We start from the raw sequence: 22,661 nt of genomic DNA, 5'->3' as shown, positions 1-22,661 counted from the left end.
TAGTTTCAAATTATTATGTTTTGTTTATGTGGCTCATCCAATTAGAATGATTCAAAACATGCATAACTAGTGTAGACAGTGTGTAGAAATGTTTGCGTTTTGAAGAAGGTGTATGTGTTTTAAAGGCCAAAATAAAATCCATTAAAAAACTTTATTTATTTATGAAAATTGCGTTTTTTTTCAAAATTTCCAAAATATATATAATTTTCTTCTGATTAATTAATGTTCACTTATGTACTTTGTACATGCACAATACATACTAAGTACATAAGTGAGAATAACGTTTCTGTGTATAAATATAACTACGAACAAAATTACTTACTAAAATTTAGTCATAATTAAATAATATTTACGTAAAACATCCTATTAAACGTAATTGGACACCATCTGTCAAAAACGTTCAAAATTAGCCACCGTACATTGTTTTATTTAAATTACGCTTCTACAAAAATTTTCAAATTAAAAATGTAAAGTTTGTACGCGATTTTGAAATATTATCTCATTTTTCGACAACCTACTGATTTCCACGAATTTTTCAAGACTAAGAGTGGCCAAATCGGTTTAGCCGTTTTCGAGTTTTGGCGGATCATTTGATCGAGAGTTCCATTTTTATATATATATGTAAGATATCACACCCTTATACATTCTCAAAATTATTTATAAAATACTAAAAATATTTTATATGGCTAAGTTTGCCATGCCAACTAATATATGTACTTGGGTATTTTAAATATATAAACTGTCTATCTATCCAAATTTGTTACATCATTCAGTCTCTAAAAATAAATAAAATACTCTCGAGTACTATTATTCCATTCAGAGTTCTTATTATAAAACCAGACAACTAATAAGATTACCTTTTGAATTCACAATACACGACTCGACATGATTAACGATGGTTGTGACAAAAGCAAAAAACGAATTTGAAATTGTAATACCTCAATGTATTTTGCGTTTAACATAACACAAAAACCGTTTTACGAACACATGAATAAATCTCATCGTATTTTTTTTATTTAAGTCCACTCTAGTCTGTCGAGTCTCTATTTTATTTAATTCAATTTATTTTTTGCTGGATTTTGCATAAGCTCGCAGGTTAACAGGGTTGTTGTGGAGTGCTGGGCGAATTAGTAATTGTGATTAACATATGTTAGCCCTTTGTAGTATAAGTTCAATAGTAAAATTCAATTGTACTTTATGTAGGTATTTGTTTAGTATTTGACAAATTTAAGTCGGTCTATTTTAGATGAAATTTTTGTAAAAAATATATGTAAAAATAAATAATGTATAAAATATAATTCTTGTATTATTAATTTAAAATTGGCTTAATAAATAAAAATTGAGATATAGCTACTTAGATATAATTATCAATTTTCTACAAATTGTGAAAAAATTGACAGCCCAATTGAAGTGTAAAAACATTTCTCCAACAATTTCAAAAATGGCACATGAACTATTAGTGCATTGTGTCTTAGAACAAATTGCTGGAACTTCTCAAAATTAATCAATTAAAAATTGATCAATTATTATTAATAATTGTTTTCAATATTTTCAAATAATTATTGGAATACTAATATACTGAATACTAATTGGAAAAAAACGAAACTTTTAAAAATAAAATAAATGTTTTTTATGAATTTTTTTCGGCATTTTGAAATAGGTAAACCTTCCTCAAGACGCAAACATTTCTACACACTGTCAACACAAGTCATGTGTATTTTGAATCATTCTAATCGGATGAACCATCTAACCAAAACATCCATATTTTTATATTTCAAATAATTATATAACAATTTGAAACTAAAATTGCAAAGATAAAATTATTTATTCAAAGTACACAAGTGAACATTAATTGATCTAAAGAAAATTATTTATTTTGGAATGTTTGGAAAAAACGGAATTTTCAAAAATAAAAAAAAATGTTTTTTTGGATTTTTTTCAGCATTTTAAAACAGGTAGACCTTCCTCAAAATGCAAATATTTCTATACACTGTCAACACAAGTCATGTGTATTTTGAATCATTTTAACCGGATGATTCAACCTACCAAAACATTTTTTTATGCACTTTTTGCTTTGTATCTTCAAAACGACTAGGCCAGCCTTCGCGAAAAACTAATCAACGCGTCTCTTTGTCAACGCGAACAAAATGGTTTTTGAATGTTCCAAATCAGTTGATACATGCTCTCGAAATCGTTGATGACATACATACACACATCCGTTTTTTCTGACATATGCCAAAATGTTCAGAAACTTTTGAATTATAAAGATAAGCAAAAAAAACTTTTTAGATTACTATAACTTACTCTACGTGAAGTTAGAAATTCTTGGTTCAGCTTAGCGTTGTAAGTACATTGAGCAAATTTTCAAATTTGACCCTTACTCTTAAAGATTAATATATGTAAAGCAGCAAAAATCGTTAACATCTGTTCACATCCGAATTGTGAATTTGTCATCAAGTCTGTGAACATTGAAATCGTATAATGAAATTTGCGGTGCGTTGACTTGTCACAATAAGAGACAAGTTTCCCGCTTGCCATAATGCAATTTCCTTGATATGTAAATACGCACACTTTGCCATTTAAAATGTACACAGAACAAGGCAAACATTACTACTATATAGGCGACGGTAATAAGATAATTGCGGATTGCTAAAGTTTATTAAAATTATATGGATATACTCGTATGTACGAGTATATATATATATATATATATATATATATATATATATATATACAAAACAAAATTGCTAAAGTTAATTAAAATTAATAAATATATATATATATAATATATATATATATATACTAGCAAACCCGACAAACTCCGTTTCGCCGCCATATAGTTTCGTGAGAAAGATGAAGAAGTTTTTTGTTTGTTTTATATTTGAAAAGGAAAAAATTGTTTTTATTGCACAACAGTAATGAATTTCTCTCGATTACAAAAATGAAGTATTTTTTAGTTGAACTTCTCTAAGTAAGTGAAAGTGAATCCGCAAATTATCCTTTTAATTGAAGTGCTCTTTGGTAAACCACATTTTTTGTTTTTTGGTCTGACGTTAACACAAACAAAGCGGATGGTTTTCCAACTCGTGAACAGACAACGTATAACTGCCCATGTGAAAAGCAATGATTTTCTAAATAATCTATTTGGAATTTATCCCGCAAACACTAAGCGACTTGTTATTGCGAACGCAAGGTAAACTGGAAATTGCAATCGTTTGAAGTCAAATGGAAGACCAGTCGGAATCATTGGTATGTCACCAAATCGCCAGCAATGTTTGATTGAATGGTGAAATTCAGTGCGTGTACATCATTATTCTTTGCGGCAAGAATTACTCGTTGACTTACTACCAAGCACAATTCTGATAATTCTCACTAATGTCATTACTCAAATTTTCAATTACGGTGCGTAAAGTTCCAGCAATTTGCATTAACGTACGATGCCATGCACCACTAATTTTCTTACCTATAAACCTTGCGGAGCCCGAGACCTTTCCAACGAATGCAAAATTGTCGAAATCGGTGGGTGTTCTGGAGTTATTTCGTCAGGAAGAAAAACCCGACTTATTTTTATATATATATAGAAGATAATCTATTTGCAATTATTCAAAACGTTTATTGATTATTTTTATTACTCGAATTTTTAATTACGGTGCGTGAAGTTTCAGCAATTTGCATTAGGGCACGATGCCATGCACCAATAATTTTCTTAGCTATAAAGGAAGGAAAACCCGACTTATATATATATATATATATATATATATATATATATATATATATATATATATATATGTATATATTACAAAACAATGTTTACAAAATTAAACAAAAAATCATAGCCGAATATTTTGTTATGCTCTTAAAACAAGACTAAATTGATCGTAACGACTCTATCAGTGAAGTAAATTCTATAACTGTTTAATAAATTAAATATATCATAGATTCCATAGTAAAATTTAAGTAATAACTCTCAATTACATCGAGAATTTCTCATTTGAATTTCTTGTGCTGACTGCAAAATGTGTAAAAACGCTCTTCCATTACACGGATTGAATTGAATCTCTAAATAACACTCAGCTGAATGCAAATGGATCCAATATTCAATCGTATCTACTGCTGCTCTAGTATTTAATAACAGTAATAATAATCAATAGAATTGCTTCTAATTGCTAGAAACGCTTCAGTTCAAGCATATTGAAAGCAGCTCTGCGTAGTTCAATCGGTTTTGCCCCAGCGTTGGTGGGTCCGTTGATGGTAATTACTTCGGATGCTTATATTCGGAATTGCAAGCGATCGGAACAATATTGAGTATTTGACTAATGCAATTTACGATATTTCAGCTATTTAGGACATATATGTAGAAGGTACATCATTCTAAATTATAGTGTCAAAAAATTACGATTTACATTTTTGAAGTTGCAATATTTTTAGGGAACAAAAATATAAATAAATTGTTCCCATACATAAAATAATTTTTAACTTCCCGAAGAAGAAGTTTATGTTTTCATCAAAAAATCCGATTCGCTAATTTTATGTTTTTTCGACGTTTCAAGTCATTCTAAATCGAATGAGACCAAATTTGGTAATAGTATGTGTGTGTGTGTGTATGTGTATGCGTGTGCAAGCAGTGATTTTTTGTCGTATATCGAATTTTTTTCAAAAACGGCTGGTCCGATTTCAAACATTTAAAAACCATTCGATGTATCTCAAAAAGGACTAGCGTTTTGTTACTGAACGGAAAGATGCTGATTAGTTTTTGGTAGAGATCGGCCGGGCCGTTTTCTTGTAATTAAGTGTAGAAAATAAAAAATTCGACGATTTTTATTATTATTTTTTTGACGGTAGATACTATAGTCTTCTAGAAATCATACTAAAATATTACGGCCCTACGACAACTCGTTTAGTTTTAAAAATTTGTCAAAGTTTGCAAAAATTAGTATCGCTGTTTTTGCACTTGTCGAAATTAGACATTTCATCGACGTTTTCTCAAAAAATTTCAGAAATTTAAAAACCCTTTGACGTAACTCAATTGAGGAGCTTGTCAAGTTTGAGCGACGATCGGCTGAGTCGTTTCTTTGAAATTTGGAAAAAAGTGTTCAACTTTTCGTCCACATTTAAGCTCAAACTACCGAATCGGTTTTCACAAACCAAAAATTGTTTGAAAGATATTCGTTGGGAATGATACTGATAAGTTTTAGGAGCAAATCTACCGAGTCGTTTTCTTGTAATTAACTGTTTAAAAAAAATTAAGCTTTTTTATGAAACTTTTTTTAGCAATATATATCATGGTTTTAAAGAACTTACTGAGATGTTACGGCCTTACGACAAGTAGTTTAATTTTAAAAACTCGTCAATGTTTGGGAAAACGAGTAGTTTTTTTGACGTTTGTTAAAATTAAAATTTTTACTTGGTATAACGATATAGTACTTGGTCATAATAAACATGCTAAACCATTAAAGTCCTACTTGTTTAATTATAAAAATTATGAATTTGTGAAAATTTGGCTTTAGAAAATACTCCGAGTTCACGTGTTCGTTCGTTTTCAAATATCACTCAAAAATTAATTTATTTTTTTGATTAAGTCGATTATTTTAACATATCGGAAACTTCATGTAACTTGCCTCAAGGCTAAATACCAATATCAACTAGTTGTAAACAATATCTTGTAATATATATTTATATAAGTTGGAAATAATTCATTATCAATTTCCAAATAGTCTTAATTTGTTGAAACTCCAAACATTCTTCTCTAATATCACAAGCATCATGAAAGTTATGGTATTTAGTGAAATTAAAATTTGTATATTATTCAACTCGTTCATTTCCTAATAGTTCGTCACTCTCTTAGCAATTTCCATGGTGGCAATAAAGGGCGTGCCTAGAATATTAATTCCTTGCTTTGACGGGTCACTTTTGAAAGGTCTGTTCTGTAGTATTACTACTATGAAATGTACGTCACGGTAAAGGGTTTAGTTAGGTTATTCGACAGAACAGAAGAGAGAATCGCTTTCATGTAAATCCTAGTTAAATAGCATGCTCGCCAGAATTAATTAAGCACACAAGTATTATTAAAGCTGAATACATCATAACGCTCTTTCCCACCGAGAGCACACTGGCTGTACAATTTATAGTTAAACCGCCTTGTTATGGTTGTTTTAAAAAAAATCATGCAGACCATATAATAAATTTGATTATTATTGATCATCTCGAATATCAACAAATGCCATAAAATTTCTAACTACTTCTCGAAGGAAAAGTTTGTTTTCATCAAAAGATCCGATTCGCTAATTTTATATTTTCTCGACGTTTCAATCGATTAAATTGAATGAGACCGACCGAGTTTGGAAAAAATGTGTACGTGTTTGTATGAGAGCGCTGATTTCCGATTATTTTATCGACTTTTTCACAAACACAGCTTGACCGATTTTAAAAATTTAAAAGTCATTCATTGTTACTCGATAAGGACTTCGATCCAGTCGGCCAACTCTTTTCTTTGTAAATAGCAAAAAAATGAACGTTTTAGCTCGCAATTCGATTCTACAAATTCGGAAAATGTTTCGTTATTGGAAATCGACCTAATTAGTTTCTAGTAACTATTATTTTTTTTGACGAGGTGCATATATCATGGTTTTCTAGATTTTACTAAAATATTAAAATCTTATGACAAGTCGTTCAATTTTAAAAAATTGACAAAGTTTACAAAAATGACATTCTTTTGGCATTTGTCAAAATTAGAACTTTTATAGACGTTTATACTCAAAAACGCCTGAAGAGATTTGAAAAAAAAAATTATAAGCCACTCGACATATCTCAATAAGACAATATGCCAAGCCGTTTCTTAGTAATTAAGAGAAAAGTGAAACAGTTTCGTCCACATTTTAGCCAAAAAATCTGAATCTTTTTTCCTTGAACATTCAAAAACTCCTCGAAAGATATTATTTGGGAATAGTGCTCTGATTAGTATTGGACAAAGACCGAACGAGCTGTTTCTTCGAAATTAACTGTTGAATTTTTTTTTTATTTTATGTTCATGGAAATCGTGGTTCTAAAGAACATATTGAAATATTACGGTCACACGACAAGTCGTTTAATTTAAAAAACATTAAAGTTGGAACAATCTAGTAGTCAAAACTTGTGTCAAAAGTCGCTTCTGTGATGTGATGAGTCAAAATTTTAAATCACAAATTTAGAAGCCAGTTTTTTAAATAAGCGAAAAAATTAGCCTACAAAACATTTCTAATTGTGTAAAAAATGTTACAATTAATTTAAATCGTTAAATAATATCAAGGACTACGTAAATGACGTATCAATCGTTCAGTTGAAAAAGGTTTCTGGACATTTTGGCATACCTCAGAACAAATGAATGTGTGTTTGTATGTATGTGCGTGTGTATGTATGTACGGACACAATTTTTTGTCCACGTTTTCGGACGCACGGATCAGCGGATTTGAATGGTTCAGAAAGCATTCGATTGCTATTGATAGAGAGATGTGCTCATTAGTTTTTGGCAAAGGCAGGTACAACCGTTACGGAGATACGGAGCAAAGAGTTCAGAAAATAGACATCGATTTTTAGAGAGAGCGGAGCATCCGATTTAAATGATCTGAAAAACATTCATTTCGTAATGATTGGGAGAAGACGTGATTAGTTTTTGGCAAAGTCAGATGTTGAGCGTCATTGTCACAGTCTTGTCGAAGTAGTCAATTCAAATGTATATCGCTCCTTCAAAAGTATATTTTGACGGTGGTTTTTATGGAACTTATTTTTTGTTATTTGTGATCAATTCGATTAAAATCTATGAATTTATGTCAGTTCTAGTAATTAAGATCATTTTATTGCAATTATGAGGCTTTTGATAAAATTTTGATATACAGGTCCTGCTATTTCGAAGATACAGAGATAAATGTGCAAAAAATGGCAGTCTTTGATAGAACCGTCTACCGTCCGATTTGAATGATTCAAAGACTTTTTGCTTGTTTTAACAAAATAATTGCTTTTGGAAAAAAATTGTTTAATTTTTTTTTTCAATTTTTTTTTTCCAAATTTTTTTTTTGTATATCGAAAATAATTCAATTTGAATTCTGACTAAAGTTGTCATATACTTAAAATAAATAATTTCAACTTCTTATAAATATTAGACTTTACAATATTTAAAATAATGTATTTGAAAACATTTAATATTCCTCGAACATTTCGTTACGTACGGGAAGTTTCTGCAATTTGCCTTAAGGCACGATGCCATACACCACTAGTTAAATTTTGTCCTGAGGCAAAATCCAATGATGTCTTGATAATTTGCTATTAATATTTAAAATACGTATATTGCATTGAATGTCACATCAGCCCATCACAAAAAGCACGCAAAATTTTATATTAATATAAATATTAATATTCAATATCATCTCATTCGCTGGAAGAGAGGATACTCAAAAATCCATACCATCCATCCATCCATCCATCCATTTGTCGCGCCTTCTCTTTACTAAGCAAGTCATTACATAACAGCTTCGTTTCTCGCTTGCTGGAATCAATTTCAGTAATTCGGTTTTCGAGTGACTGCTCTCAATTCATCACTCAGCCAGCCAGCAGATGTAGTCTGTGCAGTTGTAGTCTGCGTAGTCCCAGCCCCAATTCCCAGGGCCCCCCATGGTATGGTGCTGGTCCCAATTCCCGAGCCCCAATTTGTGAGGCGACGTGGCGCGTCATTTACGAGCGCGGAATTGCTAAATCGTGTTTAATTCCGATCGGAATATTCGAGATAATTATGTCGACGAGATGAATGACTTTATTTAGATGCTCTCGATATTTTGCTGAAATTATTTGGATGCGATAGTAAAGCTTATTGGAGCGCTTCAAGCTTCGAGAAGCTTTGCTCATTATTATATATAAGGTACCTGCTACAATATTTAGTCAATTTTAAAAATCTGATGCAGATCGTATATTTTTTCTGTTCATAATGAAATTCTTTGCCCTGGTTTCCGAAGAAGAAGTTTGTTTTCATAAAAAAATCCGATTCGCTAATTTTATGTTTTCTCGACGTTTCCAGCCATTCTGAATCGAATGAGACCACCTTTGGAAAATGTGTGTGTATGTGTATGTGTGTGCATGTGAACAGATTTTATGCCGTAATTCAATGTTCAAACAAAAACGGCTGGACCGATTCCAAAAATTTAAAAGTCATTCGATGTATCTCGTTGAGGACTATTGTTTGTCGGTTTTGTGCGACGATCGGCCAGGCTTTTTTTTATAAATAGCAGTGTAACAATTTTCGTCCACGATTTTGAAAATTAAAAAACCGTTCAAAAGATATTGGTTAGGAATCGCGCTGATTAGTTTTTGGTAGAGATCGGCCGGGCCGTTTTCTTGTAATAAAGTGATAAACTTTTTTTTTCGTCGATGTTTGTTATTATTTTTTTGACGGTAGATACCATAGTCTTCTCTAGATCATACTAAAATATTACAGCCTTAGGACATTTTCGTTTAGCTTTAAAAATTCGTCAAAAGTTGCAAAAATTAGTATCGTTTTTTTGGCATTTGCCAAAATTAGACCGTTCATCGACGTTTGCTCAAAAACGCCTAAATCGATTTCAGAAGTTTATAAACCATTTATATATTTCGATGAGGATTATCGTTTCTTAGTTTTGTGCGACGATCGGCCGAGCCGTTTTTTGTAATTTGAACACAAAAGTGTTAAACTTTTCGTTCACATTTAAGCTTCTACTACCGAATCGATTTAAAAAAATCAAAAACTCTTCGAAAGATATTAGTTAGGAATGATACTGATTAGTTTGAGTTGAAAATCTACGAGCTCTCTTGAATTGATTATTTACACACATCGGGAAGTCCATGTAACTTGCCTCAAGGCAAAATACTAATACCAACTAATTGAATAAACAGTTGAACATTTTACCTAATCAGCTAAAACTCAATTCACATTATTTATTGTTAATTATGTTTACATATCTGGAAGTTCATACAACTTGCCGTAATGCAAAATAATCACAACTAGTTTTATAAGGATTTTCATATTTGATTTTTTGTTTGTTTTCCGAGTTAAGATTTATAATATTTAGAGTTCAAACGAATGTCCTGACTATTGACATTTATAACAACAGTATGGATAAACTGACTTCAATTTGCTTAAAAATATTAAAAAGTCGATTTTTTACATATTGAAAAAATTTCAAATTTCAATGACAAAATGCAAGTTTCAAAAAACTTGTTGCTCAGTGGATGAATTTTGAATTTATCAAAATATATAAATAAATTTTGTGAATAATATATGATATAACTACATTATTACAATTGAGAAATTACTAAAAAGCTAGAGGAAAGTTTTCGAGTTATAAAATCCGATTTATGCATTTTAACTTGGTACGATTCGTTCAGTTTTTATTTTAAAGCCCTTAAATTTGGACAGCAATAATAGGTCCATATTTGTAAAAGAAAAAGTTTGATGTTATTTGCACTAATATAGATTTGAAATAATAATGTATTTAATTATTCAAATTAAAAAATATAAAACAAGTTCAAGTCGTTTCATTTGACGTTTCATATCGTATAATGCAGTATTATAAGATACTTGGTTCATGATACCCCCTTGTTACGACGCCATATGTGTAACAGCCATTCTACACCCTGTCTATATTCTCTCTATCTCTTTACGTCCTTCCTTTCATAGTGGGAGAGCTGGGAAAATATTACTCACTAAGTGAAAATTAAAAATTGCTGGAACTTCCCGTACCAAAAATTACTTTTTTCAAAAAAGATTAACATTTTTGAAAAACATAACTCTGAAAAAATTAGATTTTTGAGAAATTATAAATTTTTGACAAAAATTTACTTTCTTTTTGAAAAAAAAGACTTTTTAAAGAAAAAATTATTTTGAAATATTTTGTAAATTCTGAACTTTGAACTTTTTCTAGATTGCTCATAAAGATCGCTGCGTAACTCTTTTAGAGTCATAATATCAAATCGCGGAAGCGCCGCGTCGTAGTTCAACGTGTAAAAATAGGTACAAATCCAATCGAAATACACAAAAAATTCGTACTTATTATTATAATCTCTATAAAATATTAGATAATTTGATGTGCATATGTCTAATGATTATTTTTGACATCCAAGTAACATTATTTTTAACTTCTGAACTTTTTTTTCAAAGGAATCGTACTGCTTTAACTGCATAGAGACTGCATGTCGCCGAACAAATGGATAAACATTGGTTCGGAACCCATAGGAATGTAAACACACACATACATTCATTTTTTCTAAGGTATGCCAAAATGTTCAGAAGGTTTTGAAACGTAAAGATATATAAAAAAATTCATTTTCGATTTTTTTGCGATTACTATAACTTGCCCTACGGGAAGTTAAAAAAATTAAAAATATACAAATTCATTCATGATTCTAATAAAATCTAGTAGTTGCTTCATATTTTTGAAATATTATTATGAAGTCAGTAATAGCCTAGTATTGATGATTTGAGTTTTGAACATACATATTATAAAAATGACGTCACTGACTTGTAAAAGTTTTAGTTTTATGTTAACATTTGCTTTAATAACTCTGAATAAATTGGTTGCAGTGATGCATGGCATAGCACCTTGAGGAAAAATACTGGAACTTCCCGTACCAAAAACTAAAATTGAATTTTTTTCAAAACTTATAAAACATCAGATTTTTGAGAAATTTGAAATTTTTGAATAATTTTGATCTATCTGAAAAAAAAATTTTTTTTGTAATATATATTTTATTTGAAAACTTTGAACTTTTTTAAGAATGCTCATAGCTGCATATCTCTTTTAAAGCCATAATATCAAAGCGCGGAAGCGCCGCGTCGTAGTTAAACGTGTAAAAATAGGTACAAAACCAATAGAAATACACACAAAATTCGTACTTATTATTATAATCTTTATAAAATATCTGATAATCTGATTTGCATATGTCTAATGATAATTTTTGACCGCCAAATGACATTATTTTTTTATTGAATTGCCCAAAACGCTCGACCTGCATTTCCAAAAATTTCATCGGTTGTTCATTTTGTCAATACAAGTTAAATGTTTTCTGAATCATTCAAATCGGACGTTTCGTTCTCGCAAAAACTAAATTACCATTTTAGGCTCTTTTTGCCCCATATCTTTATAACGGCTGGACCTGCCTTGATCAGAAACTAATCAGCACGTCTCCTTTCTGAATTTTCTGAATCATTCAAATCGCACACACACAGTCACATACACATACACTCACACACCCTCATATATCAATATTTTCTGAAGTATGTCAAATTGTTCAGAAATCTTTGAAACATAAAGATAACAATTGGTCCATCTAGTGATCTTACGGTTTAGATATTTCTGTAAAGAAAACATATAAAATATTATACATCGTTAGAAAGGTCTCAAAATTCTTAGATTTTTTCCCATATATTGGAACTTCAAATTCCGCACGGTGTAGCCTACAGGCAAGTTGCTATCGATAAATTCCAATTTTTAAATGGGCCATCACTATATAAAATAATTCATTTTCGATTTTTTGGGATTACTGTAAGTTACCCTATGAAAAGTTAAAAATAAACAAAGGATTTCTTTGAATAGTATAATTCTATATAATATTCTATGTTAAAAAAATATTTTATTTACACTTGACATTTTTTAAATGAAATAAAAATCACTCGAAAAAGTATTCGTGTTTGTTTTTATATTAAATTTTCAAAGTGTGTTTAAAAACTGTCGACCAGCCCTATGTTTATCTTTTCTCTGTAATATTTGACAAGGCAATTTCTGGGGTGAATGCGTGACTGGAATTATTTCCAAGTCCGGTAGTATCAAACTCCTTTATCAAGAACTGGAAACAGACAGCAGATAGTGACCTTCCACTTGTCTCATCTATGTGAACAAAAAATAAAAAGCATAAAAAATCCAGAAAAGTCGCACCACCAAAAATCACATATTATGGTACTGAAAACTTAACTCAAAAAACTAATTGATATTAAAATTAATTGGTGATTGTTATTAAAAACTAGTTGGTATTGGTATTTTACCTTGAGGCAAGTTACATGAACTAACCGATATGTGTAAATTATCTACATAATCAATGAAAAATAAATTTATGAGTGATTAAAAGTATCCCGAGCGGATTTGTAACACATATTTGAAAACGAACAAACACGTTAACTCGCAGTATTTTCTAAGAGCAAATTTTCAAAAATCAATAATTATTATAATTAAACCAGTTTCCGTAGTACACCTATGGTTTAGTATGCTCATTAAGACCAAGTACTCCATCGCTATACCAAGTAAATCGTTTAATTTTAATTTTAACTAACGTCAAAAAAACTACTCATTTTCTCAAACTTTGATGAATGTTTAAAATTAAACGACTTATCGTAAGGCCATGATATTTCAGTAAGTTCTATAAGACCATGATATAGATCGCTAAAAAAAGTTCCATAAAAATCGGCTTAATTTTTTTTTCAACAACAGCTAATTACAAGAAAACGACTCGGTAGATTTTCACCTAGAACTAATCCGTATCATTCCCAACTTATATCTTTCGAACAGTTTTTGATTTTTAAAAATCGATTCGGTAGCATAAGCTTAAATGTGGACAAAAGTTTACTTTTTTTTTAAATTACAAAGAAACGGCTATGCAGGTGGTTGCCTAAAACTGACAAACGATAGTTCTCATCGAAATACATCGAATGGCTTTTAAATTTCTGAAATCGGTTCAGGCGTTTTTGAGAAAACGTCGATGAAAGGCCTAATTTTGACAAATGCCAAAAAAAAGATACCAATTTACGCAAACTTTGACGAATTTTTAAAGTTAAATCAATTGTCGTAACGCCGAAATATTTAAGCATGATCTAGAAGACTATGGTATCTACAATTATGGACTACAATAAAAAAATAATAATAAAAAATCATCGAAAAAATTTTTTTAACACTTTATTACAAGAAAACGGCCCGGCCGATCTTTCCTAAAAACTATTCAGCACGATTCGCAACCAATATTTTTCGAACGGTTTTTGAATTCAAAATTTTGATTCAGAAAAAAGCGAGAATGGCTTGAAACGTCGAGAAAACATTTTTTATGAAAGCAGACTTCGAACTGCGAATCAGATTTTTTTATGAAAGCAAACTTTTCCTTCGGGATGTTAATAATATTAGAATTCTAATTTAAATAGCAATTGCTTAGTGTTTTATACGTATGTCAATGCAAAAATTTTGTTTCTTATGCGTGATACGTCTTATATGTTTATTTATCTTAAAGTATTTTTTATTAAAAATATTTTATTATTAATTTATAACAATGGCGATACCTTAAGGCACTTGGTAGATCTACATACAAGACCAATTTTATTGAGATTTGAATACAAATTCATTTCACAATTGATGATAGAGTAATCCTACACCTATACCGTTTTAAGACATCTTTATTATAAATTTTGAGATTGCAAAAAAATTAATGCTGAAAATAATTATTACCCATACCAAAACAATGTATTTACGCTGATCCTGTTCTCCTAATAGAGTCGAGATAATTTATAAACCGTAATTGGAATCCCATTGTGCTAAAAATACATATCTTAGTGGTCTTTTACCAGAGCAGAGCAGAGTAGAGTTCAACAATAAATCTAATAAAATAGGGATATATTTAGCTTGTGCAAATGCCGTTTCTTTGTTTCTGGCCTTTTAGCAATTAAACGGCGTGTATTAAATCTAATAAACAACACAAAAGAGCTTTCCGGTTTTGCAATAAAACTGCCTTTATGGTGAGACCGAGTGGATCAAATAAAACAGTACAGTCATAAACCTTTATACGATGAATGAACAATCCGAGATCTTTATGCATGTATATATATATATATATATATATATATATATATATATATATATATATATATATATATATATATATATATATATGTGTGTGTGTGTGTGTGTGTGTATAATACTGCAAATAATGCAAATGAAAATAATAATATGAGTAAAATTAAATACACAATTAACTTCCCATAGTGTAAGTTATAGTAATCGCAAAAGAGAATAACGTATAATCAAAGAGAATAATACGTTTCAAAGTTTTTTGAGCGTTTTGGCATACCTTAGAAATAATTTATGCATGTATGTGTGTGTGAGAGAGAGTGTATGTATATCTATGTTTCGATAAAATTTTTGTCTACGATTGTCTAATGATTGGATGGATCAAGTATGTGTGTGTGTGTCTGTGAACAGATTTTTGACCTTTTGTCGACGTTTTTCCAAAAGTAAACTAAGAAGCACGTCTCCCCATCAGTAAGAATCGAATATTTTTTTGAATCATTAGACACTCGTAGATAAAAATTTTATCCAAACATACATACACATAGACACTCTCTCTCACACACATACATGTATCAATTATTTCTAAAATTTTTGCCCACGATTGTCTAATGATTAAAAAAATATTCGATTCCTACTGATGGAGAGACGCGCTTATTAGTTTTTGGCAAATGCAGGTCTAGTCGTTTGGAAGATATGGGGCAAAAACAGCCAAAAATGTTAATTCAGTTTTTGAGCTAACGGAGCGCCCGATTTGATTGATTCAAAAAATATTTTACTTGTATTCACGAAATGAAGAATTGATTAAATTTTTGGAAAGGCTGAGCCAGCGGTTTTGGAGATACAGAGGAAAATGTGAAAAAAATATATTTGAAAGTGGCATTTTGCCTTAAGGCAAGTTGCATGAATTTCTCGAAATGCGTAATAATTGACTTCATCAACTGAAATTAAGATTTAGATATTTAGATAAAATAACGTTGAAATAATGATTTTAGATTTTCATTATTTTAATAATTAAATGATAGTAACATTTTTTACAGAACTAGAAAAGTTTTGTAGACTTATTTTTTTGCTGATTCTAAAAAAATTACTTAAATTTGTGAAATCAAAGAAAGCGACATTCGACACAAATTTTGACAATCAATTTTTTCTAATTTTAATGATTTTTTAAAATTATACGACTTGTTGTAAAACCGTAATATTTTAGTGTGATTTTTAGGACCATGATGTCTATTGACATAAAAAATTTCAATGACAAATACTGTACAACAGTTAATTACGAAGAAACGGCTTGGCCGTTCTTTGTTCAAAAGTCAACTTCACCATTTCCAAATAATATATTACAAATAATTTTTGAATTTTTGAAGTCTAGTCAGACTTTTGGCTAAACGTGGAATTTTTCCATTTTTTTTGTTAATTACTAAAAAACGGCTAGGCCAAACGTCGCAAATATCTGGTGAACGACGGTCCTCATCGAGAAATAGCGAATGGCTTGTAAATTTTTGAAATCTGTTCACCTGTTTTTAAGAAAACGTCGAATTAAGGTAAAAAATCTGTTCACATTCAAACACAAATCCACACACATACACATACATGTTGTAAATCTGGTCTCATCCGATTGAGAATGGCTGGAACCGTCGAGAAAACATAAAATTAGCAAATAGTTTTTTTTTATAAAAACATGAATTCTCCTTTGGAAAGCTAGTAAATATTCACATTTTTCTATATAGTTCATTAACTAATAAATTAATTAAGAGCGCGGTAATAATATACTAAAACCTTGAATAACCAAATGCTTTAATTTAAAAGTGATCAGTTTCAGATTAGACTGGCACTTCCAACAACTTTTAATATATCCTAGGAATATTTATATGAGACATGCGTTGCAGTGGTTAAACGATCCATTTAATTTGTGTTAGCTACTTTTTTCAGTTATAAACCACACACTTCTACGAACATAATCAGTGAGTTAATTTTCTGATTTGATCTTAAATCTTATGGCTAAGCAACGTTTGACGGACCGGCTAGTATATATACTAGTATATGCACGTGTGTGTGCGTGTGTAATTTTGTGTGTCTCCACATAAGATCAACTACTTAATCCTCGATCTTACACGAGAAACCAACGGCTTGTATTGCCAAGGAGTGCTTACTGTGGTTTCGGGAGATGAAAGCGGTTACATTTGTAATTACAAACCGCATTAGAGACAAAGGATTCTAGGATATTTGATTCCTGATGTGTGTGGAGTTTACCAATAATGGTAATCAGTAAAGATAAAGTTCCCAGCAATTCTTTGCAAAAAAAAGAGTGCGCGTAAGGTTCACACGCGATTGAAGTAAAACTTATTTGCTATAGTATAAGATGGCATTTAGGTATAAATAAATACATCATAAAACAATTTTGAATAATGTTTATTAGTTATATGGTAACACTCGTGATGCACACATTTATCAGTGTCAACCATTATAGCATTAAAAATATGTATAATATTCAAAAACAATAATGTAATTAAAGTTATACTTCAAATATGGCATGATCGGTTTGTCATTGTAATTAGCATTTAGAAATCTACCTTCATTAAAAAAATTGAGTTATTTCTGATTAATAAATTCTATAATAATATAAGTAGATTATGTCAAACAACGCCTAAACAAATATTGTTTTCGCTTGTATTTTTTTTACTTTATTGCTGTCGATATAATCTCATTCTTTGAACAACTGTAATATTTGTGTTGCCTAAAAATATTTTCTATTTTAATAACTTAAAAAATATATAGAAGCTACGAATAATATAGAAATAATTTCTAATCAATAAACTTACATTTAGTACACGGCCGAAATGTTCGATTTGTTTAATTATTTTCAAGGAACAGGGTAAAATATTCTTCTGATTCAGGCATTTTTCATTAAATTAAGATTTGTACTACGATGTAACTTTAAAATGTTTATTTATCTATGCCGATTTCCTTGTTGATATTTCATCAAAAGCGAATGAGGTACAGTTCGGGCGTAACGCTATTTTCGTTGCATTTGTACGGCGCCTGATAAAGTTTTACTTCAACAAATATAATATAGCGAGTACAAAAAAAAAATCCATCAACTGAGATTCCTCTCAAAGCATAAGTCAGTATGGAACTCAATTACACAAATAAATTAATAATGTAGCATTTCGCTCATCATACATCTTAACATCTAGTTTTTTACTCGTATATTTCCACTATTGCTAAATACCAAAGTTTTCAAACTTTGTCCAATTACATTAACTTGGCCATCAAGAAAATTAATTTAACTATGACTAAAGCACAATGCGTTATTGCCATTATTGAGTCTGCTAATATATTAAAATAATCACAAGGAGAAAAACTTCTCGGAGGAGATGCGTGTTTGATGTAAGTTATTCCGAAACAAAAATTGCCGCAGGTTTTTTCTCTTTTCGTGAATCGAAGAAAAAGGAAATAGGCCGAGAATATGCTTTAGGCACATATTGCTTTTTCCCCGAGACGTATATTGCATATGTAGGTATATGTTCGTTTGAGGTTAAAATAGAGGAAACATGGGTAATTTATAATAGACTGTAAAGCTAATAATGAAAATGTAGGCTGTTTGAGTAAAATTTTGAAAGTCACAAATGAAACAGATGAATACATCACCCAAGTGTATGTTTGGTACTGTAATTATGGACTGTCATTTTTGGTTTTCAAATCTAGACTATATGAAGATCAAATAAAACAGGTGAAACTATGTGGTTTTGATATAATCAGCAAGCTAAATGCAAGCTGAATATTTAAGTAAAACTTCTTAAGGCGCGACTATGATAAGATAAGAGTCGAGTGCCAATGATTCGTCATTGGATATCGATTATATCATTTCTATACGGGTCGATTGTGATTAGTCGTTGTATGTGAATAGAGATCTGTTGTATGCGTATCGGCGTCAACGTTGTATGCGTACCGATATTAACAAGCAAATCGGCATAGATAAATAAATATTTTAAAGTTACATCGTAGTACAAATTTTGATTTAATGAAAAATGCTTGAATCAGAATAATATTTTACCCTGTTCCTTGAAAATAATAAAACAAATTAAGCATTTGTACTAAAAGTAAGTTAATTGATTAGAAATTATTTCTTTATTATTCGTAGTTTCTATAAATCTTTGAAGATATTAAAATGGATTTTTTTTTAGGCAAAACAGATATTACAGCTGTTCAGAGAATGAGATTATACCTCCAATGAAAAAGTAATAGCATACCATCAGTCAATGAATGTATGTTAATTTTAATTATATGAAGTTCTTCAAATACAATTATTACATGATATTTCAAAAACAATATTTGTTTAGGCGTTGTTTAACGTAGTCCACTGTGTGAATAAATATTATAGAAATTTATTAATCAGCAATTACTTCATATCTCTAATGAAGGTTAATTTCAAAATGCTGATTACAATGAGAAACCGATCATGTCATATTTGAAGTATGACTTTAATTGCATTATTGTTTTTAAATATTATACGTATTTTTAATGCTATTTTAAATATATCATTTATAATTTTATCATTATATATAATTGACACTGATGAATGTATTTTTTTTTTACTTAAATGCCATATTGTATAGAAGCAAATAATATACAATATTATATATAAAATACTTATTTGACTTTTGATGACTTCAATCGCGTGTGAACCTTACGCGCACTCTTTTTTTAAGAATGTAAGAGTAAAATTTATGAATTTTGGCGATTTTCTTGTAACAAACCAACTGAATTCTTGTTAAAAAGTATTCACTCAATATTTGTAAACTGCTACTATCGTCCAAGTATGACCTTTACTGATGATCGAATAAAATTTGTAAAATTTTGGGATTTCCAAATAACATGCCAACAATTTAAAATATTTATACAATAATTAAGAAATGTAACTTACATTATTTTTTGCCAAGTGCGCAAAGTTTTGTGTCCTCCGAATCATGACGAATATAATCGTCTAACACAAAGTACTGGTTGAACATCTGTTGAAAAAAAGGGATTTATTATTACAATCATGAATATCAATCTGAAAACACAAACTAAATAAAGAAAATAAAAACACTTTTTGATAAAAACCAAAAACTCAACAAAATAAAGAGTAGAAATTAGTATTACAATAGCTACATCTTAATTCTTATTGATTGAATATATTATTTACATATTTCGGAAAGTTCATGCTTGCCAAAATAAAATGTCATTTACTACTACTTATTTTATACAGCCATAGTATCAAAATTCAGATAATACATAGTTTGTTTCAAAAAGTTCAATTAATTAGCAATGATCACTGTTCTAAACTTTGGACGAATATACTCGTCTATATACAAAATTCTGCAACTTCTTCATGACGAGTAAATGTAACAATTGGCTTGGAGCTATACAGTTGAAAAAAGTAATTATTTTAGTCAGAATTGTTACACTAAATAACTAATGAATTTTAAAAATATTGAAAGAATTATTTGCAAGAAAAGGTATGAGGAGACATGAATATATGTATTTTGCTTTATGCTTAATTTAAAAAAAAAAAAATTTAAGTAGACAAAAATTGCGGTCATTATTATACTTCTAATATCCATTTATTTTGTACATGTGCATTTATTCCATTGTTATTTTTTTGTGGATTTTGGTAGCAATATAGGGATACAGTGAAAATGATTTCTCGTGTTCCCTAAACATTTATTTCCGAGCATGTGTTAGAAAAACTCAAAAGACGTCCGTTCCTCACACTTCGTTCTCTTTTTCTGACGGATCAGATAACACAATTTTTGTTGGACCTTCCTCAAACTGAATACATGTTTCTGAATGCAACATATATACCCATACCTATATACATATATAGGTCATATGTCGAAGCAAAATTGGCAGAGCAAATTTGAAAGAATAAAACGAAAAAATACACAGATGTAGAAAAGACATATGAAATACTCTTCAGCAATATTAACCAATGTGCAAGGATAAAAAAAAAAATTTAACAATTAAAATCCAAATTAAAAACTTATTCTGAAAATGTAGATTATGATTATAAATATGCATGGTGGATCTGTATATGAAGCATAGAATAAAATTTGTGGGGGAGTGATGTGGGCGACGTGAAAATAAAAGGCTTGTGGGCGGGGATTAAAAAGAATATTACGTTTCTAGATTCGTTGAAATAAGTTTAATAAAAATGGATCGATGCCAGTCTATGTTTGTGTGATTGTTATGTATTTATAAACCGAACGTCTGGTCGCCGTGAAAATTTTGGAAATTGTTATGTAAGTTCCCGGACAGGTTTTCGAATATTTTGATTGAAGCCAAGTGGTAGGGTTTGACCGCCCTGGAGTTTTTTTTTTATTTTTTCGGTCAATTTTCATTATTTATGAAAACACGTATGACCCTAAATTTTGTAATAATTATCATAGTAATTATATCTTTTTTAATTAATTGGCATTTTTCAAATAAAAGGCCGGTAGATAGGTAACTGACAGATATGTCAACAAATAAATAGGTTAACAGGTAGACAGATACAAACCCAGACATAAGAACAGGTAGACAAGTAAATTGGTAACTAAGTAAATTGGTAACTAGGTAAACTGGTAGACAGGACATCTGGTAGATAGACAAATATGTAGACAGATAAATATGTCAATGTTGACAGGTCAATTGGTAAACATGTAAAACGGGATGACAGTACCTGTTGACCTGTTGATTGGTTGACAAATAAATTGATAGTCAGGCAAACTGGTTGCTAGGCAAATTGATAGTAAGGTAAATTGACAATTAGGTGAATTGACAGTCAGGTAAGTTGACAGTCAGGTAAGTTGATAGTCAGGTAAATTAATAGTCAGGTAAATTGATAGTCAGGTAAATTGGTTGATAGTCAGCTAAATTGATAGTCAGGTGAATTGATAGTCAGATGAATTGATAATCAGGTGAATTGATAGTCAGGTAAATTGATAGACAGCTAAATTGATGGATAGGTTAATTGATAGGCAGGTAAGTTGTTGAACAGGTAAATTGATGGACCAATAAACAGGTTGGAAGGTATATTAGTGGATTCATAAATTAGTCAACTGGTAAGCTTGTGGATTGATAAACAGCTTGACAGGTTAATTGGTAGACAGGTAAACTGGTAGACAAGTAGTCATGTAAACAGACTGAGAAATAAGAAAACTCATAGGCTAGATGTAACAAAGATGCATTTTTATTCAATTTTTTATTTTAATTGAAAGTAAAATGCGGCGAAGCGTGAGCGGGTACAGCTAATAAATTAAAATTTTTAAAAAATTTTTGAGCATATAATTTGTAAATATTGATTGTACATGATTAGATAAATTTCCGAAATTAGAACTTTAATGATCAAAAATACATTTGGTTAATAAATATTTTTACCATTTTATTTAAAAAAAAAAAACAATACTTATTACTGGATACAGAAACTAATTTGTGCTTGTTCACACACTCACAACAAATTCACATAACCAGCAAATCTAATTTTTGACATTTTCTGGCGAACAAACACCATAGTCCAGTAACATACATCTGATACATGATATATACACGATACAAGTAGTTTATACATGATTCATCTATCGCTTTGAGTAGATTTGGAGTGCTTTTGCTAATTTTGAAACAATGTACAATGGTAATGCATTGATAATATTATCATTGACATGCAGTAACATTTATAACATTGTATTGTCTGTTTATATGGTGACAAAGTTGGAAATGATCAAACTATGACATATGTAGTACAATTAGTAATGAGTATCAGAAATAATTGTTGTAATTGCTATTTGTAATCAATAGTAACAATGTTTTGTGATATGACTA

At 30.0% G+C, this 22,661-nt stretch overlaps 1 protein-coding gene across 1 annotated transcript in view; it reads right to left on the bottom strand.

Annotated features, from left to right (window-relative positions):
* LOC113388361 overlaps positions 1-22,661 on the bottom strand; it is a gene marked incomplete in the record, with an annotated part of 523,664 nt that overhangs the window by 309,304 nt on the left and 191,699 nt on the right. The window contains 1 exon segment of the mRNA XM_026625747.1: positions 19,747-19,831.

Source organism: Ctenocephalides felis, unplaced genomic scaffold (assembly GCF_003426905.1).
Source record: "Ctenocephalides felis isolate EL2017-DRISC unplaced genomic scaffold, ASM342690v1 CF-g0.4_SCAFFOLD_03572, whole genome shotgun sequence".
Classification (NCBI taxonomy): Eukaryota; Metazoa; Arthropoda; class Insecta; order Siphonaptera; family Pulicidae; genus Ctenocephalides; species Ctenocephalides felis.
This window is presented reverse-complemented; position numbering and strand designations above follow the sequence as displayed.